The sequence below is a fragment of the Oryctolagus cuniculus genome, chromosome 5, assembly GCF_964237555.1.
Source record: "Oryctolagus cuniculus chromosome 5, mOryCun1.1, whole genome shotgun sequence".
Classification (NCBI taxonomy): domain Eukaryota; kingdom Metazoa; phylum Chordata; class Mammalia; order Lagomorpha; family Leporidae; genus Oryctolagus; species Oryctolagus cuniculus.
In genome coordinates, this window is record NC_091436.1 from 81,208,529 (window position 1) to 81,235,151 (window position 26,623).

Genomic DNA, 26,623 nt, shown 5'->3' on the forward strand with positions numbered 1-26,623 from the left:
AAGAAATAAATTTCTGTTTATCAATCTGTTCTCCCCACTAAAATGTAAGCTCCTTAAAGATCTTATACATCTTTGCATGCTTAGCACTTAACTCATAGTGTGATGTATAGCAGGAGCTCAGTAAATGTCTGTGCATTTAGTAAGTGCTGCCTTGATTTTTATATGACAATGCACCTCTGCTTTGGAATCAAGCAATTGAGTGCCATGCGATTTGCCTTAGACCTCTGAATGAAGGACGTGTTGTTATTTATAATCAACTGTGTGCTAGAAAAAGCAAACACATCACAACAGGCTGTTAGTACAGGGAGAAAGCTCATGAAACAGAGCAGCCAGAGAAGCCTTCTTGGGAGAAGCGATTCTTGAGCAAGGCTCCCCCAGTTGATGTGCAGTCATCTGCAGCAACCTTGGTGGCAAGCAGGTTGTTTATGCAACTTCTGTAAAGTAAATGCTATTCATCTCTGTAAAGAAGTTATATTACCTTGTTGGCCTATTAAAAATAAGAAAAGTGTCTACCATCATGTTAGGGTTTCTTCGACTTGAGCTGAGCCTCTTGGATTTACTGAAAAAATGGAGCAGAGACACCAACCTCACCCAGAGATGAGCTGAAACAGAATTATCAATACCATTAACTGTGGAATAAAAGACGGCGGAGTTCACATGCAAAAGCAGGGATCACCTCCCCTTGGTGCCAAGAAAGGACATCGAATTTTTGTTTTGTTTTTGTTTGCTTGCCTTTTTTTTTTTTTTTAATTCCAGAGGCAGAGACACAGGCAGACAGACACAACTCCCATCCTCTGATTTATTTCCCAATTGCAGACAACGAGCTGGCAAAAACCCAACTACATGAGCCATCACTTACGGCCTCCCAGGGTCTGCATGGGCAGGAAGCTACAATTGGGAGCCAGAGCGAGGAACGGAACCCAAACTCTTCTATGTGGGATATGGGCACCTAACCACAAGGCCAAATGCCTACCTCTTTGATTTTTTGTCCCCCCACAGTTCTTTTGCCCCTGGTTCTAAGATTAGGTTTCTATGGTATGACCACATGTGGCCACAAGTCTCCTAAAGAGTGGTCAATAGATAATGCTGGAACTAAGTCTCTGATTATGGCCTTGATGTCTTTCCAACCACTCGACCTCTAGTCAATGTATATCTTTTAGTAAACTGCATTTTTTTTTTATCTTGAAAGCTTCCATTTACTTTTCTCAGTAAATTTTCCTTTGAACCCAGACTTCTTAATATAATAAAATAAACCAGTGTCCATTTTTAATTGGTTTAAGAAATGTAAGAGAAAAAAATCTAAAGGTTTTGTTTTTCTTTATCTAACCTTGATCCAAGCTTTTTTGCTCAATGAAATTCTCTAATATGCACATTTGAAGTCTCTTATGGCACAGAAATCTCAAGAAAAAATCTTAGGTACTGAAAAGGAGCTCATCACAAAAGACAGTTCAAAAATTCACTGCAGTAGGTTATATATGAATTCCCATCAGTAGAGGCACAAACATAGACACCACTTATGCAAAACAAACCAAAAGAAGGAGACCTTGGGATTGCATGTTGTAACACTCAATGCAATACGTTTTATGTATGTATGCCAATGTGTCATACAAAATGAAACCACAACCCAATTCCAAGTGATCCATTTCATAAAGGCATGCTGTTTGGTACCCTAATACTTTCTCCTTTTAATTTTTTTATAAGATGATTTCCCCAGTATTCAATGGCAGGACTTGGTATAACATTTTGTTTATCACATTTTAGTGATACATTAGCTCTGTATTACTGACTTGCCTTGGCTTTCATTTGGAACAAACTGAAAAATGCTCTTATTTTAAGCCTCTCACCTTCAAATTCCTTTTCTACATTTCCTTCACATTGCTTTTCCGAGGCAACGAATCTCCACGCCTTCTTGATCAAGACAGACAACCTAATGGCTGAGTGGGCTTTAATTTCTACGCTTCTGGCATTCAAACTTGATTTGCATTGTCATATGGAATTATTTGGTATTCAGCATAAAACACTATTTCTTTTTCTTTTTTTCCTTCCCTTTTCTAGACAACCAACCACTGGGAAATTATTGTCAAAGTCTTAAAATGATTTCCCAATGATTGCTTGTTAGTACAATACAATTTCTTTCTCAGCCCTAGTCTCTCGTCAGCTCCTTTCTTGGGACCAATGAGTCCCCTGCATCTGCAGCACACACCATACACAGTCCTGTGTGGAGACACACTCCAAATACACACATCTCTACTCTTCTCTGTAGTGGCACTTAGGGGTATCTCAGTGAATGAACAGAAGATGAGAAGGCAGATATAAAAAGGGAAAAAAATTCTAAATTTAAAAATCAAAAAGAAATATAAATCTTCACTTCACAGATTTTAAGGGCTTATTTGCTGATAATGTTTAACCAGAAACAAGTTCAGCCTCCTTCGAGTGGTTTCTCTATGTAAAACTGTATGTCTAACACTGGAGAACAGCAGGAAACAAATGACACCTTTGTTCCTAAGATGCCCTTGATGCAATCATAATGGACATGTGGGCAACCAGCTGTTGTTGGAGACAGACAATGAAGAGCTGTACGCACGAAATGGGATGAAGTAAGTCTTATAGGGATATAAGCTAAGCAGTGATTCATTCTGCCTCAAGGGACAAAGATGGAGGGGAAACGTCAGAGCTGGTTCCATTTCACTCCAACAGGTAGAAGAGTTGAGGACGGATCAAAAAGAGAGAAGGAAATGAGCCATAGGTGAAAAAAGAAAAGGAAATAGAAAAAAAGGGAGCAAAGTGGCGAAAAACAGTGCCAGATTTAATTTCCAGAGAATTAACCTGGGAAATACGTTTAACTCAGGAGGCTGTGAATCTAAGGACTTTCTTTTAAGTGCCAAAGGCATAGAGTAATCTATCTAATTAGAAAAATATGCTTGTGTTGCACTTTGAGTAGTTTCCCAGAGGAAAATTTGTTTCCTTTACAGTTAAATTTTTTTTTTAAATCTCTCCCTTTCCTGCTCCCATTGCCCTTTTTTATTTTTTGTTATGCCACAAGCCCACAACTCTCTAGAAGTTGCTTGCTCTTATGCAGTCTTTGTCAATCGGATTGTGGACATGACCCTCCCAAGATCTCACATTATTTCCGGGTCCTGAAGTAGAAGTACATTAACACAGTTATAGCTATCCCTGAGCTCCTCCAGTAGGTTCTTGGTAATAACAAAGAAAAAATACAACTCAAAAGGCATTTTTTCAATGACTCACCAAATCTCCACAATAGCAAATAGTTCAGCAGAATAATATAAATAACCTTAGTAACTTACAAAGGAATAAAAATATTCAAAATAAAGCAGAGGATCCATAGTCAATTCAACACTCTCTTTCAGTAAGTTTGTAAAGTCTAAGAATATTCTCACCAATTGCAGCAAGTCGGGATGCTTAGTCTTTCTTATACCTATATTAAAAGGAAAATAGATTCTGGTGGCCTGCAAATTGAAACAAGATAAGCTCCTTTTCACATGCCACAAGGTGAGGGCTGCAAATAGAAATTTAAATACTTTATCACAATTCTGCCCCTGAGCAAGGAAATCCAAACATATTAATTGAACCAACATAACAATTTATTCAAATAAGATTAAAGTGCACTAAATATGCAACTTGCATTTTCAATAAAAAGATTAAAAGGATACATGCCCAATTCTAATCTATTCTCACCCAGTTTTATACTGTTAGTTCTCATATTTTCATACATAGAATAGTCTCAGATAACAAATACTACATTGCAGATGATAAATTCAAAACAAAGACACATATAAGAATGAAAAAAAGCAAACGCAAGTGGTAATGGATAAAAAGAAGGGGAATTGAGGATATTACTGAAACCTTGCAGTTACTAGCATTTTGTAATGAGGAAGCATGTTTTAAAAATCTTTGTAGCAGTACTAAGCAAAATTAATGAAGAAGTTCAAAACGGGTATATCTCACATCTTCCTTTCCTTTAATTCTAAAAACAGAAATGAAGAATTTGGGACACAGTGTAATGTGATCTAAAAATCTGCTTTTAAACTCAAAAAACTTTATTACCAGGAGACACTGCATACACAGTCAAGCCCATAACGTTATTGAATACTGTGACCAAACATTTCAGGTAGGTTCCTTACATCCAAGTGACCTGAATTTGAATCTATGTTCTGTTGGCTAAAGGCAATGTATCTCATTATAAATAAATGATGGAATTGAAATCTCAAGGAAAGTTTCCTTAATATCTATTTTTGTAGTGCATAGTAAATACACTTCAGAATACTTCTGCAAACACCTATGATTTATGGTTTCAGAAACATGTGTATTTAATTGTTCTGTTTTATATTTATTTGAGTGCATGTACCATAATTCTTTACACATTTTGTACACATATGTGTAACTGTAAAACTCAATGAGTATATTTCTAAAGGTTAGCAAAGGTGTGATGGAAGCATTATTTTTATTTTCACAGACTCTTATTTAGCGCTTCATGCAAACCATAAAACCATTCTTGTAACTAACAACAAGATCTGTTCAAATGTACTTACGCTAGGAATTATACAAACACCAACTTCCATGGTATTTTTATATCAAATCAACTCTAGTTTGAAATGGTTTCCCCAATTACTAAAAGGCATGCTCACATAAAAGATTTGATATCCCACAAACGTGCTGACGTGTGTTTTTTCCTGGAAAACTCAGAATAGGATCTGTCAGGTATATCCGCTAGCGTAACAAACATGTCACCGAGATTTGCATTGGGAATTAAAACATTCTGTAGCCTGACAAAAGGCTGTGTGTTTTTAGCAACCGTGACGAGAAGAAGCCATTGCAATACCTAGACATTGTGAGTTAAAAGTCCCTCATCAGACAGCTTGAAAAAGCACTTTAATCTCATGATGGAGGTTCCCTGAGTGGCAAGCCATGCTACAGAGAGCTGCGGCTGCATCCCCAACACAATCAACCAGGCAAGTCTAATTCTATCTCCTACAACATTATTTTTCCTTCTTGTATTTATACTCAGCTTAAATTGGAACCGTGAATGCAGGGACATGCATGTGCAGAAGATGAGAAATGTCATCAATATTAAGCTTCAGTCCTAAACATCAAATGTGAAACAATAATATTTATGGAATAATCCTGCAGTCACTATGAAAGAAGTAAAAAATATTGTTAAGAAGCTAACAGGACAATACCATAAGACTCATCCCCATTATTTGAATAAAAAGAATTGCATTAAGGAGAAGGGCTAAGAGTTTCCCTATTAAGAATACACTCTTCAAAATTTGCCTTAAATAATTTGAATTTCGTGGTTCCAAAAGAATGCCCAGCAAATATTTGTAACAAGATTTTGCACATATCAAAGTGGATCTGCACATCTTTAATCATAAATACATGATAACTGAAAGGAAATCTCTGCACAAAATAGAAAAAAATATTGTAATTAACCCAATTTTGTTTGAAATGCGACAGGCTTCACTTGTTTTTCAGGTCATTAATGGAAACAGACATCAACTTATTAGCAGTTTCATAAAGGCAGTCTTTTAGAAATATTTCCTATCACTTAATTCTGTATATAATTTGAGTGTGTCATTAGCTACACAAGATATCGTAAGGCTTTCCTGTAAGAAAGATGTGATAGAAACCAAATAAAGTGCTTATCATGAATGGACAGAATTTAATGGGTACAAGTAGAAAACAGAATGCCCAGAAAACATTCTAATAACTTTATATTTTAAAACACAATATCCATTCAAGATTTCTATAAAAGGCTCCTGATACATGAATTACAGTTTCCATCTAAATATCCTTACTCCAAACATAAGGAAGGTCAATGAGTCACATCCATCATAAAAAAAAATTGTATTAGCATTCTTTGTTTCTATAAGAGAAAACATGATACAAATCATGAAGTGACATAAGCTATCTTAAACTAAGATTTAGCACTGTTGATTTCACTTTATTACATAATACAAATGTCTTCATTCATTTCTTAATAGTGCTTACTGATACACTAAATGCAGGTACATCTTTAAGAATTAGAAGCCAGTCCTGTTTACTTAGACACCAACAAGCAAGAACTGAATGCATTCTTCCATCCAGAAATGTACCTTCACTATTTTAATCCTCAACCACAACCCTGGGGGGCATAAATTTATTATCCCATTTCCAGGTCCATAAAATGAGGCCAGAGAAGTGATATATCCAAGGTCACATAGCTGATCATGGTTTAGATCAGAATTTGAACAAAGCTCTGACTGATGCCAATCTCTATTGCAAATGCTTATCCATTGCTACTCATTGTTTATCCTCCAAAACATTAAGTGGCTTCCCAGCTTTGACCCCAAATGGCATCAATACATTTTGATTGTTTTTCTGTATGAGACTTAGGAACTTCTCAAATATTTTCTCTCTGATTTCCAGTTTTCTTTCAAGCAGAACAAACAAGAGACAGGAGATGGGGAAGTCAGTTTGTAGACCAGCGTCTGGAGACCTGTGATTCAGTTCAGTCGATTTAATCCAACACTCATTTATTGATGGGAGTTACCAAGCTGATGGGTCTTTGAAGGAGGAGGAGTTCTCAGGATCTTTACGGGAAAAGACAGATAATGGGAATGATGAATAGTGAATTGTCATTCTAGTGGAGAAAGTGAGCTGAGCAGTGTTAAGAGCTGCTAAATCGGGTCTTGGGATATCATTCTTCTTTTCCTCACAGGGAAGCATTCTGTGTAAGGGAGACAGAGAAGTGATTTGTGTAACTGAAGAAAGAGCTAAGGGTCACATTTTTAGTAACACACTTCTCCTGCCTTTAACTTTCCTAATGATTTTTTTAAATTATGAAAAAACTAGGGTTTAAAATGTGTATTCATATTCAAATAGTAATTTTCATATGCACACAGTAATTCAAGTGGAAAATTATTTACAAAATGATACTTTTATCTTTTTAAAATTTCACCTAAATTTTCTCTTTAAATAGTAGGCAGTCATACCCATTTAATGCTACCATAGTCTGATTTTCACTTTCTTATTCCCCTGTGATTTTGCTCTAGTAATTTGCCCTCTAGGACTTTTGATTTTTTTTTTACCTTTTATATAGAAATCATACCTATACGATTTCCTTAAGGATTACATGAGCTAATGTATTTGAAACAATTAGCACGGACTCTGGCACTGGATAAGCTCTTAATAAGTGGAGGGTATCACCTTCTGGGGTTGTTGGTTGCTTTGCTTGCTCTACAGCAGAGCATAATATGTCCCAAACACCTGCAAGAGCTCTGAATATACAATGTTTAAAATCAGCAATTAAGCATGATTTACAGTTTCCTTTTCTCAAGTGAGTTTTTGTCATTTACATGACAGTAGTATTTTTAATAACATAACCAAAATCTGCCATCTCAGAGTACTTAAAGCTGATGAATGAAACCACAACATTTCACATTCCTAATGTTAGTACACAGTTGTCCTTGTTTCAGATTGATCTCTTCAGTTTCAAACTTGGCTTGAGAAGTATCAAAGGATACCCAGTTAGACCAATATTGTGTACTAAAATTATGATGTATTCCATTCTTGAGAAAGTTCTGTGAAAGAAAAATCAGGAGGATTTTTATAAAACAATCACAACAAATTTCTTTCTGCCTTTTTCTTTTCCCAGGGAAAATGCAAAAACAGTATCATTATATGAAGAAAAGAGGCAGAATCCACAGATAGAGGAGCTGTAAAGAACAAAAGATAGCTAACAGTTAAAGATAATTCAAATAGTGGGCTTTGATGTTCTTTTTTAGCTGTCCTATTAAATACTTTTTTTTTCCTTTTTCACATTCCAATTGTACCAAATGTAAAAAGTCCATATACAAAAGGAACAATAAAATGCTTGTTAATCTAATAACAGAATGCCAAGAACAGAAAACCTATTCCCCCACAAAGTGTAATTGAGATTGCCTAAACCACAGACAGTTTATGATCAGAAACCTTGAAGGAAAAAAGCCATCAACTGAAATGATGTTTCTACTGTGAGCTCATGGTCACAGCAAGGCTAAAAGACCAGGGACATAAAGCCGTATTAATTGTACTTCCCAGGGGTCACCAAACATCCCAGTTTGCCTGCAAGAGTCCCAGTTTATGTCTTTTATCTGTTGTAATTATTATTAGAGTACCTTCAACTCCAAAAGTGTCCCAGTTTGGAAAGTAAATTATATATTTGCCATCAGCTTACTCTACCCCCTTTCACTGCCTTCTCACTCTCCTAACAAAATGAAGGGCATGCAAGAGGGGGGAAAAAAAGCATTACCTTGTTTTTAAGCTCAGCTATTCATTAGACTACCTTTCATTTTCTTAACGCAGGGCAGACTGCTAGTTTGAATTGTGCCTGATAACAGTCCTATTTGCCCAGAAAACATTTGGGGTGGAATGATCCTTACCTTCCCCAGACAAATTCTTTTCTCTTATGAATTTCTACCGAATTCTACGGCACAAAGTTCAGTCTGCTTATTGAATTCTACTTGAAAATTTCAAGGCATTGTACCTTACAAGAGGACTCCTTAATATAATTGCCGTTTCTTTAAAAAAAAAATTAGATGTTCAACTTAGGTGATAAAGCTAAGAATAGCAGTTCATATCAGAGGCAGCAAAGGCTGAGTACCTTACAGCAAGAGCCCCTTAATCAAAAAGCAATCTTTTGGGATGAGTTAGTAGTGCTTTGCCTCCGGCACTAACCAGATCCCCTGCTTTCATTGTATATTTCCACAGGAGTCTAATGATGAAATACATTAGATCTTCTCACAGGTGAAGTAGAAACACACTTCAAGCATTGCTTTTCTAGGGTCACATGGTGCTTCTAAAAACAAGGCGGGGCGGGGGTGGGGCAGGGATGGTGGCAGTATTAACAGCATCCAAGCCAACAATGTATTCTGCAAGCAAATGCATGGACAAGGAATGGGCAAATTCTCTCTTTTATAGGAATGTATCTGAGAAATTCACAACATGTGATGTTGTAAGGGAGACAAGCAAAACAGTTTGGTTCTGTTGTTGGAGGTCTAAGGATGCAAATCTTTGTTTAAAAATAAGTCTCACCTTTGAGTCCTGAGAGTATCTTTGACCCTTACCCAGAGAAGATTTGCAGGTCCAAGGAAACAGTAGAATTAGAATATTTTGGCATTGGGGACTAAAGATTGTATCCTTCATCTGTTCTACATCTATAAAAACATAAGCAGTATATAGTGGCTGAGAATATAAGAGGGTGAAGATCTTCATTAACTACACACAGAAGACATGGAATGCATTTCATTGAGTTATTTTACTTGTATTTGACATTCCCCGATACACACAGACTTATAGATACTGCACACATCTATACATACACAAAGATATTTGGTGTCTGTAATATAAACCTTTCACACATGCATACACACATATTCACACACACACAAAGTATCCTCAAACACATCAAGGTTTTGTAGTACAAGTGGCTGGTACAGATCTCTTTTCCTTAATTCATGGTCTCCTAACGCCACTCAAACATAGTGGGCCCCTAAGAAGAAGATTTGCTGTTGCCTTCAGAAAAGAGTCTTTGTTTTCATTACGTTCTGCAAGTTGCTTCAAGCCAGGCAGGTAAAAGCAAATCATAAGTCAGGGTGAAAGGCTATAAATATGCCATATTTGTTTTTCTTGTTTGTTTTGCTTTGTTTTTAACCTTCACTGATTTGGGGAGGTAATTAAGTGTTTTGACATAAAAGATCTCCTGCTGGGTGATAGGCTACATGGGGAAGGGAAATTAGACCAAAGGTATTGAGTAATAACCACAAATGACTTTATAGCCCATTCTGTTTGAATGTCAATAGAACTTGAAAGCAAGATTTGCAGAAGATAATCAGCAATGACTCCCCCATGTATAATCAGGAATTGACTATAATTAGCCATTCGCAAACCTCTTACCTGCCTCTATAATTTCTTATCTCAGTGGCAAAAAAGAAAAGAAAAAAAGTGTAGGCAGTGGTATAGGCACAGTGACCTAGAAGCTCAAAATGATGAATGACAGAAATTCTCAAATATCAAAAGCATTTATTATCTTTCCAAAATTTATCAGCATTGAATTAATTTGGCAGGTTCTTAATGACTTTGCCAAGGGACGAAGTATGCACCACATCATTGTATATATTACTGTAAGCTGTTTCAAAGCCTCTGAGGAATGGTGGAAAAAACTATATATTGCTGAAATAATGTTTTTATAAATAAAATTATATTGGAAATGGATGAAGAATAATAATAAAGTACAACAAAATATACAATCTGTCATGCCATAATTTCAGAAGATGCTGAAAACTGTGTTCATATTTGCTTCTTTCATAGTGAAGTGTTCACTTTGGAGAATACATTGAAGGAGAAGCTGATGAGAAATAGTAATTGTTTTATACAATAATAATTCAGTTACAATGGCTGTCGCCCATCTACCGAGACTAATGAGCTTAATCAAACAAGGCTCTGCTGAAAATGAATTCATGGGATTGAAATCTCAAAATCCAGCCTTCCATATTTAGAAACGGATTTTTAAAAGATCTTTTTAAAATTCTAAATTATAATCTATAATGAGGTATCTTTCTATCAGAAATCATGCCATATTTCTCAAGGGAGATTGTTTCTGTATATTAAGAATGTGCCTAGATCACACATAAAATATGCAATCACTGAAAGATTTTTTAAAAAATGCAGTCCCTTTGCCCACATGATATTTACCAAATTACAATTCCTGAGAATGCTAAGCATTGAGAAACCCTGAGTAAGCCACCATAATAGTTATTAAGATACTATGCTAAAGGAAAATATTTCCCTACAGGAGGTACTAATAAGAGAGCCAACAGTATAAGAAAAGCATCAAAATGAAAAATAATAAAAAGATAGCAACAGAGTCCAGGCTGGATACTCCTTATTTTATTACTACAACATTACTGAGTCACAGATTTGTTCTTTGAAAGTCCAAGGGTTTAAGCCAAGTAACAGATATAGTTTCCAATTTTATTTAATATAATTTCACAAATACATATTGTACATCTAAAATGCGCAGTTATATTCCAAAATCTAAAATGACAGGTGTTGTCCAAGCTAAGGGCTCCAGATATTTGCAAATGAAAGCTATCAAGACGAAGAGTACAGAAGTAAATATTTTATATGAAATCACTGATATTTAATTACAAAGTACATATACATATATATTTATACATATATATAGAGAGAGTTTCTAAGTGCCATACATTTTGAAGTTTCAGAGATCAGATCCTCCCCAGTAAAAGAAAATTAAACCTCCTGTGGGACAATCCCCTTGGCTAAGTCACACTTATTCTTTCTTATCACCCCATGGGGGCGTGGCTGGCCAGGATTCCATACACTCTTCTTTTTGTTACTATGGTTAAAGGCAGCCTCACATCAATTAGTTTTCCCAGTGATCCAAGAAGAGGGTGGAACTCAAAACCAATGGGTTTCTTCAGATGTTCTACCCCACAGCTCTTTCCTGTGGGCACAAGGAGTCTTTCAGAAGCTGAGTTAGGGAACCCAGACTGCTAGGGTATGTGAGAGTTGGTTAGGTAGGGACTGGCAGTTCTCCGCCCTCCATGCAAACATGGTTGTTTTTTGTTTTTGTTTTGCCCTGGCACTCTACTTTCTCCCCTGCTTTTTTCATTTCCTATCTGCTAGATTTTAAGCTACATTCTCTGGAGGCTCCCATGTGTCTGTGCAGATCTGGAACGCTGGCTCAGGAAAGCCTTTTAGAATTTTATATGCATGACAGAGTAAGAGATAATCTTGGGAAAGAATTTATCTTTGGAAAGGGAGCATCAAGCCACACAAATTATGTCCAACGACAATGCTTTAAGGTCAAGAGTGAGGCTTTCATTTATTTTTCTCCTGACTACAGCAGGAGAAGATTCCACTGCCTGATACCCCTGAGTCCTAAGACCACAGACAGCCCAACTGGAAAACTGAGAACTGTTTTCTCTGCAAGAAAACCCAAGCACACAGCTTCTCTGAATGGCAGCAGGGACAGGGATGAAAACCATTGTTCAGAATTAAAGTGGCAGCAGCGTGGGCACAAGGCAAAATAGTTTGAGCAGCAATTCAATACAGTTTAGCCATCTTTATTCAGTGCCCGGACCTGTGGTAGGGCTAGCCCTGAGGTGAGGGGTGGGGAAGGTGAGAGGTGTTACAGGGCTGGAGGTCGGGGGAGAAGTGGTACTCAGGTCAGTCCAGCAGCACCAGCACTAGTCATGACCATTGCATCAGCTCCCTCTGCAGACTTCAGCAGAAACATCCCAGAGATTTTGCCTGTCACTGAGCAGGAGAGAGACAAGACACAGCAGCATCACAGCCCAGATTGGAATGGGACAAGTGAGAAACAGCAAATGTGAGCCACCCAGTGGGAAGCCCTAGGATGACAGGAGACAAACTGAAACAGGAGCCCTGGCAGGAGCGTCGAACAAGGGTGCACATGTTTCTCTCCTCTAGGAAGTCTTGCCACTGTCCTTTATCTGGGTTAGAGTTCCCTCCCTTATGCTTTAATAGCGCCAGGCCCATCCTTCATCATTCTGTATTAATTGTTTAACATATGTTTCTGCCTGCCCCACTAGGCTGGGTTTTGCATCTTTACTTTAGGGGTGGTAAGTGAAGGCAGACACACCTTCTGAGCTCAGCACAGCCACGGGCAGATACTGAATGTGCCAGTGACTCAACACCCAAAGCCTCAACACCCAAAGCCTCAATTTTCCCTGGAACACCTCTGCAGGTAAACAGGAACATGGTTCATCTAACTTTACGTCTTTCTCAGTCATGGTCTCTTGGTCTCTTGGACATTGGAGAAATTGGGGTCCAGAATGAAGAAACAGAGGAGAAAGGAAGAAAAAAAACCCTCTATTGCATTTTCTCTGTACCTGGTTTGCTACTTTTTACAAATTGATATTTTTGTCTTGTTTGCCTAAGTTGCTAAGAGTGGAAAAAAGAGCCTGCAGGGTGTCAGTAGGAGAGTAACCATGGAGGTTCAAGAAGGCACATGCAAGCGCTACTGTGAATCAACTGGGCCTCTCTGACAGCCCACAAATGCCTGTGGTTTGCTGTGTTTCCCTGGCTTAGGAGAACAGTTGCCTTAATGTCTTGGAGAATTTTCTCTAGGTAAATATTTATGCTAGATTTGGAAAGCAATTAGGCATCACCACATTCTCATGAATGTATCCCTTCCCCACCCCCTTTAAAATAAACATTCTCACGGGAGGCTACGGGATGTACAGTATATGCCCCATCTTGATGGGGCTGAGATAAGTTCCCCTCACAGACCACTAACCAAATATATGATCCATGTCATTTTTAACTGCACCATGTTAAATTGTTGGCAGAATCACATCAAACGTGAAGTCTGTGTCTCTTGTCTCATTAGGAATGATGCTGCTTATACATCTCCCTGTGATGATGAACGATCACATCCACAGCAAAGTGTTCATCTGCCTAATACTTTATGAGGCATTTGGCTTGGCTGAATGCTTGATATTCAGCAACTTTAAACCACATGCCATGTTGTACAAGTTCTCAGGAAAGGGAAGCATCAGGCAGCAAAGAGAACATCTGGATCTGGAATTTCGCATTTCCGGGGCTAGGTTAGGAGAGAACTTGGGACCAACAGGTGAGGCTTTCAACAGAAGATTGAAAATATCAGCAATTCATTTAAGATTATGGCTTAAACAGTTTGGTTTCTGTAACCATACTTACAAAGGGAGTTCACAGCAGCCTTCGTGCTATTTTGTCAAATAATAAGACAGTATGGAATAATTGAAAGAACCTGTGCCTTAGACGGAGCTCTCAGACCCTGTCTTCTCTCAATGAGTTGGGGCAAGTTTCTTCATGTCTTCACCCTAAGTTGCGACTCCTGCAAAATGGAATTATTGCTAAAATTGCACTAAGCAGTTTTTAGTAAAATACAATTTGGAAAAACTATTTGAAAATATGAAGACCTCCACAAATATTGCACAGAATGAATAAATTGTGTCAGAGCCTTATTCTATATAGATTTTAAGGCAGAGAAATCAGTAAATATAATGTGCTTGTCATTTAGAAGATGTAGTATCTGGACACTTGACTGCATTTCTCATGTTTCACGTTCATCCAGATGTTTAGGGCACTTTGGAATGAAAATAAATTTTCTACTTCTTCCCGATGCATTTAGTTTCTGTGCAGACTGCCTGAATTGTGGATGACTATGAGAAGTCACGTTAACTCTTTCCTCTATCAGTTCAATTAATACTTTCATTGAAAAATCAAGTGCAATCATAAATTTCGCTTTCAGGGAATCCCATCAGTGTGTAAGGTGGTGGTAGCGATGAGGTGGTGTGGTGATGAAGGTGTTACTTCAGAAAGGCTGTCCCAGAAAAAAAATGAAGAAATACATCAAGCGTGGCAGGGAAAACAATGGATAGACTGCAGATAGAAGGAGCTACCTATTAAAAACACAAAAATCTCAGGAGGAAAGAGCAAAAGATTTCATTCTATGTTATCAACAAATATGCAAATAAAGGAGGGCTTTCCTTCCTCCTAGAAGATTGAACTGCTAAGATCTCAGGTTATATTGTTTGTTTGTTTGCTTGTTTGATTTTTTGTGGCTGAAAGCCCCACATTCACCCTGGAAAGCTGTGCTTTGGTGGATAGTGTCCAGCTGTTGTTGACGTTCTGCTGTCATGTGGAACCCCGCCCCTTCTCCTAAGGTGTGTGCCACACTTGCTCCCAGAAAGAATCCATGAGACAGGTCATCTATCTGCTGGTGGCTGATTGTCCTCAGCCTTCTGTGGCAGTTCTAATTGGCCTCTGGAATGCTTTGCTGAGAGTTCTTAGGTCAACAAACCTGCCTCCAACCATTTGCTCTTTTCTCTAGAATTAATGTGTCATAGATCCTCCAGAAAGCAAGAGCTCAACATGTATTTGCTAAATCAATTAGTGAACAAACGAATACTAGAACCCTGCAGACATCAGGTAGAACTTACAGCATTAATTGTGATTTATGATCAGGCAGATCTCAATTTTTGTTGATTCTCTCTTGCATTCCAATGATAATTTTCAAATGGTCTCACTCCCTTGAAAAACTTGATAGATAAAGAACTTAAAGGAAATAAAATGTTTTAAAATGTCGCTTGCCTTTTTCTCCTTTTATAAATCAGTTTCTGGGCCAGTGCTATGGTTTAGCGGGTAAAGCTGCTGCCTGCAGTGCCGGCATCCCATATGTGTGCCTGTTCAAGTCCTGGCTGCTCCACTTCCAATCCAGCTCTCTGCCATGGCCTGGTAAAGCAGAAGAAGATGTCCCAAGTCCTTTGGGCCCCTGTATTGGTGTGGGAGACCCGGAAGAAGCTCCTGGCTCCTGGCTTTGGATCGGTGTAGCTCTGGTCAATGTGGCCAATTGGGGAATGAACCAGCAGATGGAAGACCTCTCTTTCTCTGCCTTTCCTTCTCTCTCGGTGTAATTCTCACTTTCAAATAAATAAATAAATCTTTTTAAAAAAATCAGTTTCTCAGAATGTGTCATTAGAGTTATAACGCTCATTCAGTGGTTACCCTGTCCCTACCATGGTCCAGCCCCCAGGAAAAGTAGAGACCATACTTTCTAGTTACTGTAGAAGAGATATATCAACCAGTAAACTACTGGCCACCAGTCAAATCCAGACTGCAGCCCACTTTTGTGTGGAATTTGAGCTAAGAATGGTTTGCACATTTTTAAACAGTGACATGTGAAGCCTACATGAAATTCAAATTTCAACATCCATAAATAAAACTGTGTTGGAACAAAGCCACACCCCTTCACTTATGTATTGCCCATGGCTGCTTCTGTGCTACAACAGCAGAGCTGCAGTTGCGACAGATACCTCATGTCCTGCAAATCCTAAAATACCCATATTTAATGTAAGGCTTTTTACAGAAAAAGTTTACCAACCTCTGTTCTAAAACATTCAATGGCTTACATGCTGGCACTTAATACAAACAATGCAAATGTTTGTACGATAATTCTGCAAATGGACAAAGTTGGCCTCTATGTACATAAGGTTATTTCCGGAGCCCTGGTATTCAAATAACCTCTATGATAACAGAAAGGTTATAATTGCAGACTTATGTCATTTTATACTACTGAAAATAATACAGGACTCAGTTCTAGCTCATGTGGTGCTATTGTGTAAATTGGGCACAGGCATCCACAGTGGACAGTGAATTAGAGCAAACAGCCCATGTCTCCACAGAGACCCAAACTTGTCCCAAGATGAAAGGCTGAATGGACTGAGTGCAAAATGTGCTAGGGCACAAAATCACAGGCATAAATATGAGCCCTGTGTATCAATCACATAAAACCTTTTTTTAAAGATTTATTTATTTATTTGAAAGTCAGAGTTACACAGGGAGAGGAGAGACAGAGAGAGAGAGAGAGAGGTCTTCCATCTGATGGTTCACTCCCCAATTGACTACAATGGCCGGAACTGTGACAATCCGAAGCCAGGAGCCAGCAGCTTCTTCTGGGTCTCTCATGTGGGTGCAGGGGCTCAAAGACTTGAGCCATCTTCCACTGCTTTCCTAGGCCATAGCAGAAAGCTGGATCAGAAGTGGAGCAGCCAGGTCTCAAACAGGCGCCCATATGGGATGCCAGCTCTTCAGACCAAGGGGTTAACTCGCTGCACCACAGTGCCAGCCAATCACATAAAACCTTATCAGAAGTGCTGAACAGGGGATTCAAATTCAATCCCATCAAGGTGGCATGTACCAATGCCATCTCACTAGTCTAAGTGATCAATTGATCATAATGATAGGATTAAGAGTCAAAGGGATCACATAAACAAGACTAGTGTCTGCTAATACTAACTGATAGAATCAAAAAGGGAGAGAACGATCCAACATGGGAAGCAGGAGACACAGCAGACTCATAGAATGGCTGATGTCCTAAATAGCACTCTGGCCTCAGAATCAGCCCTTAAGGCATGCGGATCCAGCTGAAAAGCCCATGAGAGTATTTTAGGCATGGAAAGCCAAGTCGCTCTGGAAAAAAAAAAAAAAAAAACACCTAAACGAAAGCTCTCTGGGAGTGAGATTCCAGTGGAAAGAACTGGCCATCAAAGAAGGAGGTATCTTTCTCTGAAGGGAGGAGAGAAATTCCACTTTGACTATGACCTTGTCTAAATAAGATCGGAGTCTGTGAACTCAAAAAGCTTCCATAGCCTTCACAACTTATGACAAGAGCCTAAGGTGATTACTGACGTCATAAACAAGAGTTTCAATTGTTAAGTCAACAACAGGAGTCACTGTGCTTACTCCTCATGTAGGATCTCTGTCCTTAATGTGTTGTACAATGTGAATTAATGCTATAACTAGTACTCAAAAAGTACTTTACACTTTCTGTTTCTGTGTGGGTGCAAACTGATGAAATCTTTACTTAATATATATTAAATTGATCTTCTGTATATAAAGATAATTGAAAATGAATCTTGATGTGAATGGAAGGGGAGAGGGAGTGGATAAGGGGAGGGTTGCGGGTGGGAGGAAAGTTATGGGGGGGAAAGCCACTGTAATCCATAAGCTGTCTTTTGGAAATTTATATTAAATAAAAGTTAAAAAAAGAAGTGCTGAACACTTCTAATGTGACTGAGTTTATCACTATTTTGTCCTGTTACTTAAAGCAATTCTGCCTGCAGACAGCATGCACACAGAAAGAGCTTTCAGATTCTAGGCTCAAATTAGGTTTATGGATGGAATTTGGAGGAAAAATGTGTCACCCTCTATCATCTTGCCAACCGCAAATCAATGCTGAATATCCAGATATGCCGTCATTCTTAAGAGCACATTGGATTTCACTGTGTTTTTGGAGAACTAGAATTTTTTTTAGAAATCAACACTAGTGCAAGTTGTTGTAAATATATGATTTGATCTTTTTAGTTCAGCCAAATAGCTTACCAGGCAAATCACTGTATCTGGACCTTTTCAGCACAACCTAGTGAGAATTGTCATTTTGGCCTATTATAGCAGTGCAGGACCCGCCCTCCCCCAGCTGAATAAAAGCACAGAAGTTGGCAGGTCAAAAGATTATCATAAGGTAGAGCCTGTCAAATCACAGTGGAGGTTAAAGATCCAGCCATTTGCTTTCCACCCAAATCAATAATAAACTAGTTCTCATTTTCCAAAGTGGGATTGGTTTTCTGTGTTCTCCTCAAAAGAAAACACCATGCCTGGCAGCAAGTCCATGGCAGCGCCCCATGGGCTGGCCCTAGACAGCATGTGTCACATGCTCTCACCAGGTTTATCACAGTTTTTATAAACTTGCTTATTTCTATAAACAAGCAGCTTCTTACAGCTAATGGAAAGAACATCTGATCCAGGCAAAATAAAAGCAATTTTGGTCTTTCACATGACTCTGGTTTCTGGGCTGCTGTTCCTCTCGCTTCTTTCACCCCTCAGGGGCAGATAAACCTCTGTTGGTTACAACTGGCAAAGCACAAAAAAGAGCCGTTATAATACACAAGTGGTCAACCAGGCAGCCTTTAAGGAAAAACACTGCTGATAAGATAAACAGCTTGTGATGTCCTTAATTATAATATTTCATACTCATTTAGCCATCTCCACATCACAGAGCTAACAAAGTGGATTTCAAACAGGAAATAAGACTCCTTCCCACCAGCCCAGAGGCCTAATTATAAAATAGCAACCTACTTTTTCTGTAGTGAATACAGGGCTCTTTTTTTTTCTCCTCCAACAGAATTTATTGAGCTCATTACTAGGCTGCTTATGAAGTGATTTGAAATGAGGCAACATTAAAGCATTCCACAAATCCCTTGTACTTAGTCATCCTGACACTTTATTTGAACTCAGAGCATTGCAGCAGCCTCACAATTCTGACTCTATTATCTGATAGGAGGTCTGCAATCTGAAAAATGATGTATCATCAAACTTTCTTAATCATCACAATAATCTGTCGGAAAGAACCAGGTATAGTTCGGGCAACACCAGAGGGGCTTGGCTGCTAGAAACAAGGCAAGTGCAGCATGTGTTCGCCCGGAGGAAAGGAGCCACATTAATCAGTCAGCGAAAGGACCCAAGGCAGTGTACAGACGTGTGTATTTTAAGAAAAATTGACAGATAGGCTTCAAAGCAGCCAAAGCACTGAACTCCCCACATGCTATTAGTCCCACTCTAACTTCTGTTCTCTCTCGCGATCCAAAAGGCAGTTACAGACTGACCCTCACTAGGTTATCACTGAGGCTAATACAGCATAGTTAAAAACTATACCTGCAAAAGTTTCAAAGAGGAAGAAAAAAAATACCTCTGAAGAATGACACAAAAGTCTATGGAAGTTGACTATCTGTTATGGGAAAATGTGGCTCATTTTTGCCTTTTATTGCCTGTTCTTCTAACTTCCTGAACCGGTAATGAATAAGAATCTAAAGAAAAAGAAATGTCTTCTTTTAAAGAGGAATTATGTTTTATATCTCACTAGGCTCAACATGTATTTCTAATGTGCAGTCTGTCTCAGAAGAAGAATGTCAGGCTTTTAAGAAGATTTATTGAGGAAAAGGCATGTATGTGCATGTGAACATGTGTGTGTGTGTGTTTATGTGTGTATCTGTGTGTGTGAGAGAGAGCACAGGTGAACGAGGAAATATGCAGCCTGGAATAATAATGAATACCAAATGTGATTCTCTCCTTAGAGCGAGGTTGTCGATTCAACTAGAGCTGTTCCTAAACCATGTAACATTTCTTTCTGAAGTCCACAATCCACCAGACATAATTCATGTTAACTGGGGCTGTTTCAACATGGAACCATGGAAGGACACTCAGAGCACTGTGAGGGAATTCTAGTTTTTTTAGCTTAGGACCTTTGGGAGTGGTGCAACATGGCAGGAATCTTTAGGGCAGCTCTGTGTGAACAGAATATAATGGAATATCAGTGTCTTCTGTCACTCATAAAGTCTCACCCTTGACACTTAAACTTCCAAACCACATCCTTGACTTCTGAATTGAATACATGACCCTCAAGTGACTTCCCTTAGGAAAATTATTATCATCAACATCTTTGGAGAAAGTACAATGAAGGGAAGTTACCTGCTATAATACTCTACTTAGAAGTGAGATGAGACCTCTTATTAGGCACAATCTGCATAATTCATACATTTACTAAATGCTTAAGATGCCTACATCCTACATTTTAGTTTGCTGGCTCTGTCTCCTGGATATGTTTGCCGACTCTGGCTCCTGACTGCAGCCTCCAGGCAATGTGAAACCTGGGAGGTAATAATTTTAGTAGTTCAGTCCCTGCTACCCTATGACAAACTTAGACTGAATTGTCATGTCTCCACTTCAGCCCCAACCTCGCAAAGCTATTGTAGACATTTGAACCAGTGGATAAAAGTGCTCTCTCTCTCTCTCTCTCTCTCTCTCTCTGTCAGATACATTTTTTAAAAAGAAAGTTCCATAAATTCATATTGAGAGGAACTTCTCTAGACTCACAACTCTAGAAGTGAAGGAACCCCACAGGGGATTTAGCATCTTCCATAGAGAAGAAACTCCAAGAGGATTGTAACCCATCATGTGGATACTGCTAACACACTACAAGTGAATTTCCAGCAATTCTGAGATACTGCCTGAAAATAGAAGTTTCCTTTATCTAGATTTGTCTCCAAAAGCTCATCACATGCAGCCTTTGAACTCCCTGGTCTCATGGTATACAACATTGGTGACCTTCAAGTCCACTCACTCTCACACACTTGTACAATGCATCTCAGACCCCCGCATCACTCAGAACCACATTTCCTCTAAGAAGGTTGGCTATCCATCACTTCTCCCACTCTGTCATTTCTTCCATACTTACTATCCTACTTTCTTCTTCATCAAAATTTTTACTTTTTTAATCACTCACTTTTCCCCCAATTTTCCATTGCTAGTTATACTTTTTCTTAATGCCAGATAAGGCTCAATATCATAGGCAACCATGTCAAGCATAACATAGTTTGAGGCTGTGTGGTATAGTGTTTGGGGGCAGGCCTTCCGGAATCAGAGTGCCTGAAGCTAAACCCAATCTCAACCACTAGAATTAACTGTATATCTGATCATATCACCCACCGAATTAAAATCTACAGCAGCCTCCATATTGAATTCTTAGTGTCTAACACATTGTCTGGCACATTCAAGGATTTATTACCTTCCTTGGGCAAGAGATTTGATTTCTGTGCCTTGGTCTATCCATCAGAAGGAAGGCAATAAATCCTCCAGAGTGCGAGATACTGTGGTAAACACTAAGAATTCAGTATGGAAGCTATTAAAGATTTTAAGTAGATGAGTGATACAATCAGATATATCCTATTTCTATGGTCAGATATATGACCTTCAGATGATTTATTAATCTCTCTATATTTAGGTTCCCTCAACCTTAAAATGAAGATAATGATAGTTCCTCCTTCATAGAATCAATGAGCATATCAAATGAGTTAATAATAGCAAGCTATAAGCAAATCTTTGCCGTTAATAGCAGCAACATACACTCATGATATAAATCCTTGTAACACTGCAAATATCTTTAAAATTAAATTTATATCTTTAAGTGACTAATTTATTCACTGAATTCTCACAACCCATTTTTCAGCATTCACTCATTCGCAGAAATATTTAATAAATTACTCATAAATGGGAGGCCATTATTAGGTAGTAGTGTTAAGGTAAAATACATGTGGTTTCTTATTGACCTATAAGACATTTTAAAATACTGAGCAGCCATCTGCATGAATGTATGTATCAGCTTCTCTCCTTGGTTGGCTTTCAGGATGCTATAACTTTTTTATTAAGATTTATTTATCGGCCGGTGCCGTGGCTCACTAGGCTAATCCTCTGCCTTGCGGCGCCGGCACACCGGATTCTAGTCCCGGTCGGGGCACCGGATTCTGTCCCAGTTGCCCCTCTTCCAGGCCAGCTCTCTGCTCTGGCCAAGGAGTGCAGTGGAGGATGGCCCAAGTGCTTGGGCCCTGCACCCCATGGGAGACCAGGATAAATACCTGGCTCCTGCCTTCGGATCAGCGCAGTGCGCCGGCCACAGCGCGCTGGCCGCGGTGGCCATTGGAGGGTGAACCAACGGCAAAGGAAGACCTTTCTCTCTGTATCTCTCTCTCACTGTCCACTCTGCCTGTCAAAAAATAAATAAATAAATAAATGAAAAGATTTATTTATTTTATTTGAAAGTCGGAGTTATACAGAGAGAGAATGGGAGGCAGGGAAAGAGAGGGAGAGAGAGAGAGAGAAAGTCTTCCATCCTCTGGTTCACTCCCCAGTCAGCTGTAATGGCCTGAGCTGCGCCGACCCGAAGCCGGAGCCAGGAGCCTTCTCCTGGTCTCCCACGCAGGTTCAGGGGCCTAAGGATTCAAGCCATCTTCTATTGCTTTCCAGGGCATACCAGAGCAGCCAGGACTGAAACCATTGCCCATATGGGATGCCGGCACTGCAGGTGGCGACTTTACCCACTATGCCACAGCGTCAACCCCTGATGCTATGTTCTTTTGATTCATTTATTTCTCTGACCTTCCTTCCAGTTCTCTTCTGTAACCCCACTTTCTCACAACTTTTTTTTTTTAATTTTTTATTATTTATTTGACAGGTAGAATTATAGACAGAGAGAGAGACAGAGAGAAATGTCTTCCTTCCGTTGGTTCACTCCCCAAATAGCCACCAGGGCCGGCGCTGCTCCGATCAGAAGCCAGGAGCCAGGTGCCTCCCCCTGGTCTCCCATGTGGGTGCAGGGCCCAAACACCTGGGCCATCCTCCACTGCCTTCCCGGGCCACAGCAGAGAGCTGGACTGGAAGAGGAGCAACAGGGACTAGAACCTGGTGCCCATATGGGATGCCGGTGCTGCAGGCAGAGGATTAGCCAAGTGAGCCACAGAGCCAGCCCCTCTCACAACTTCTTAATATGAGAATATAAATCTTTCTGTTTTTGTGGTATCTTTCTCATCAAAGACTTCTATCCCAGGACTACTATTATTGCTTCTCTGAAACCTACTCTTTCTCCTCTAAATACTTTATCCTTTGACCATGTCCTTGATTTCATTCAACGCATCTCAGTGTCTCCTGGACACTACTTTCCAATTTCTAAAAGTAAGAATATGCTGAAGTTCGTTTTTCATCTTTTATGAACATTCAACTCCATTTTCTAAATTTTTTTAATTTTTGTCTCATATGTATGAGATCAAACACTCAAAGCCATATTTTGGTCTTTCTTTTTCTTAACCCACCCTTTTCATTTTTTAGCTGGTTCCAAGGATTTTATTGGGTAATAACTTTTGCATCTGTTATTTTTATTTTTTAATATTGTAGCCACTGGTCTGATTCAGACTCTTCTCTTCATCTCTCATCTGAACTGTTCTGTTAGTCTTTTACCTATCCCCAAGCCATGAACCTCAAATTTTCTTTAATGGTCATACAGATCTATCTTTTCCAAGCTCTATTTGATCTTTTTTACTTTCTTTTCTTAAAATGTTTAAGGGGTCTCCATTCTCCAATAAATTGGCACTTCTAACTCATCAGGGATAGCACTTCTAACACTGATATATAATGCTCGCTATACTCTGATCACACACTACCTTCAAAAACAAAGTCTTACATTTTTATAATCCATTACAGTTTGAGAAGCATTTTATACATATTATTATATTTACTCAAATACTCATTAAATCTTATAATGTAGATATGATTGTAATATGAAAGGCCTATGTTCTTTTTTTATGAAACAAGGACATTTAATTTCAGAATATTCCAAGAATATAAAAGAAAGACAACATAATATGATTGTTTCTTTACAATTACATATATATATATATATAGTCAAGTAAAAATGATACACAAAAAGCAGTAAAACCTTTCTCTCTGAAGAAGCCTCCTTAATCTCGTGGAGTGAAGTCAGGGACAGGGCAAAGACACCTGTGCTACGAAGGCGGGACCCGGGGAGAGGGAACAGCTTGTCCCCAACATGGCTGGGGGAGTGCTCCACAGCTCTTTGGCTCGGGCTGTGGCCGCACACACTCCGGTTTCCATGGTAACCCACAGACTGCCTTGTACTCCGCCTCCCCCAGCCTGGTTCCATCAACCACCCTGGTGGAAAGATCTCAGCAAGGCAGCCATCCACGGGGAGTTCTGGTTATGCTATTCAGCAATTTAAACACCTTGTATATCTCAGGAACCCAATCCTCCCCAGATTCTAGGGCAACCCAGCCAGATTTATCCAGGTGTAGATCTGAGCCCCATCTTCAGTAGGAAGGTGTCAGGGTAGAGCAGACAGAACGAGGCGCTCTCCCGGAGGAAGGGGAGCCACCAGCTCCCGGCATCTGTGTCAGGCCCTGCACCAAGTAAGGGGTGCAGTCCAAAGATGTCCGTGTCCAAAGATGGCTTCCCGGTTACACGTGGTCACACGGCCACTCAGTGCAGGCGTGGTCCTGACGAAGGCCTATGTTCTTAATAAATCATAAAAATTCCTACAGGGAGAAAAACTAAGAATCAAAGAGATTTGAGATTTTTACTAAGCTACATAAGAATTTCTGAGTAAGAATATAGATGGATTTTGTGAGAGGATTTTGACCTAACAATGAAAAACATCTTAGATTTTAAAATAATAATAATACTTCTAGTTATTCTTTATGAATTACAGGGTAAAGAATATCAGAAACCATGGAAATTTCTGAGTTATGAGTTAAAGTCATAGATCAGAGGATTAAACCACTGCTTACAAGGCCAGAATACCATGTGAAAATATCAATTTTAGTCTGGGCTACACTGCTTCCAACCCAGCTTCCTGCTAATGTACCTAGAAAGCCAACAGAAGATGGTGGTGCAAGTATCTGGGCTCTTGTCTCCCATAAGGGAGATCAGGATTGCTTTCCTGGATCCTGAATCCTGGCTTCAGCCTGGCGCAGGCCAGGCAGTTGCAGACATTTGGTTAGTGAACCAATGAAAGATTTCTTTCTCTGTCTCTCCCCCTCTCTGTGTATCACTCTGTCTTTCAAATAAATAAAGTAATGAATCATTTTTAAAATAATACATGAAAAGAAATTAATTGAAAGGAAATTAAAGTTAGCAAATCTGGATTTAAGTTTTGACTCCCTAATAATTTTCTACATTAGTCCACTAACAATGTTATGCTTTGTTATATTTATCTGTAGGACAGTCTTGTAATTCATGACACATATTGGCTTCACAAGGAAATTATGAAAAGTAATGAAATTATATCCATTGTAAGTATTCAATTCAAATCATATACTTATCTTCTTTCATTTGAAACATCAAAGCTTTTTTGATAATCATTAGGTGCCTGTATTATTCCTACTTCTACAGATAAGCAATTGTAAGACAAGTACCTTCTTCAAGGTCATATACAATGTCATTCATCATCAGATAAAAACTTGGAACTGTTTCAGCTCACACACTTGGGTAACATTTTCATTTCAAAGTAACCCACATAACACCTTTAGTTAAGGAAAGAGAGAATTTCATAATATCAATTCACAGGTTATGTTCCCAAATAAAGCATATATACTTTTATATGGTTAAAGAAGACAGAGTCAATAGATCAAAACATCCAATTTTTAAGGTAATTATAAGAAATTTTTGGACTTTCCATTGAAATTAGACCTTTTAGGGCACACATCTTCATTTCCCACTATTCACTATGAGAAGGAGGGAAGGAAGGAAAGGAGAGAGGGAGAGGAGAGAAAGCACTAGAAACTTGATGAATAATTGCCACAGTGACAAACAATATGCCGGCATCACCTCATTGCTACAATGAGAAGAGGGTTGCATTCTCTGTTTTGTGGTCAGTCAGGCAAAAGAGTTTTGAAGCAGCAGTGAAAGTCACTACAGCTATTCTATTCATAATCAATGATCAGGTTCCAGTCAAACACTCCATAAAACTTCTTCAGCTCAGAAAAAGAGCCGAGAAAAATTACTCCCCAGAGATTTTCTGCTGATAACGTAGAAGCAGTGCAAGAAACTATACCTGTGTCCTCCAGGTATTTCTGACCAGTGGTTCATGTGACACTGAAGATGGCAGTCAAAAATTTATATTGTGTTCCAAACTATTTTGAACATTTTTAGTTCTTTCAGCCTAAAGACATACTGTTTATAAAGACTCACACTGGCTTTCAATAGTCAAATTTAAGAAAAACAAAACTGCCTTAAAGCAGAAGGAAAACCAAATTTAAAATGAATAGACAATGAATTTCACATGAAATTAAGATGGCAAAGACCTGCTGTGACAAGAGGAATACACATCATTCACTGAGCTATGTGCTTGCATTGGGCTTACTGCTGGGTAATACTGATTGTATTCAACATGCAGGTCTATGCTTGATGATCCCATTCAGACCAATCACATGTTACTTCACTTCTATTTTTTTTTAAAGATTTATCTATTTATTTGAAAGTCAGAGTTACACAGAGATAGGGGAGGCAAAGAGAGAGAGAGAGGTCTTCCTTTCAATGGTTCACTCCCCAATTGGCAGCAACAGCCGGAGCTGTGCCAATCCGAAGCCAGGAGCCAGGAACTTCTTACAGGTCTTCCAAGTGTTCCTAAATAAAGCATATATACTTTAGGACTTGG

General features: G+C 38.9%; 1 long non-coding RNA gene across 1 annotated transcript; it reads right to left on the bottom strand.

The window, feature by feature from the left end:
* LOC103349817 (uncharacterized) lies at positions 1-24,074 on the bottom strand. The gene is made up of 3 exons (XR_517956.4): positions 23,891-24,074; positions 9,076-9,197; positions 1-6,730 (listed from the first exon to the last, which is right to left on the bottom strand). It is a non-coding gene; the product is annotated as an uncharacterized lncRNA (long non-coding RNA).
* Between the last annotated feature and the right edge of the window lie 2,549 nt (positions 24,075-26,623).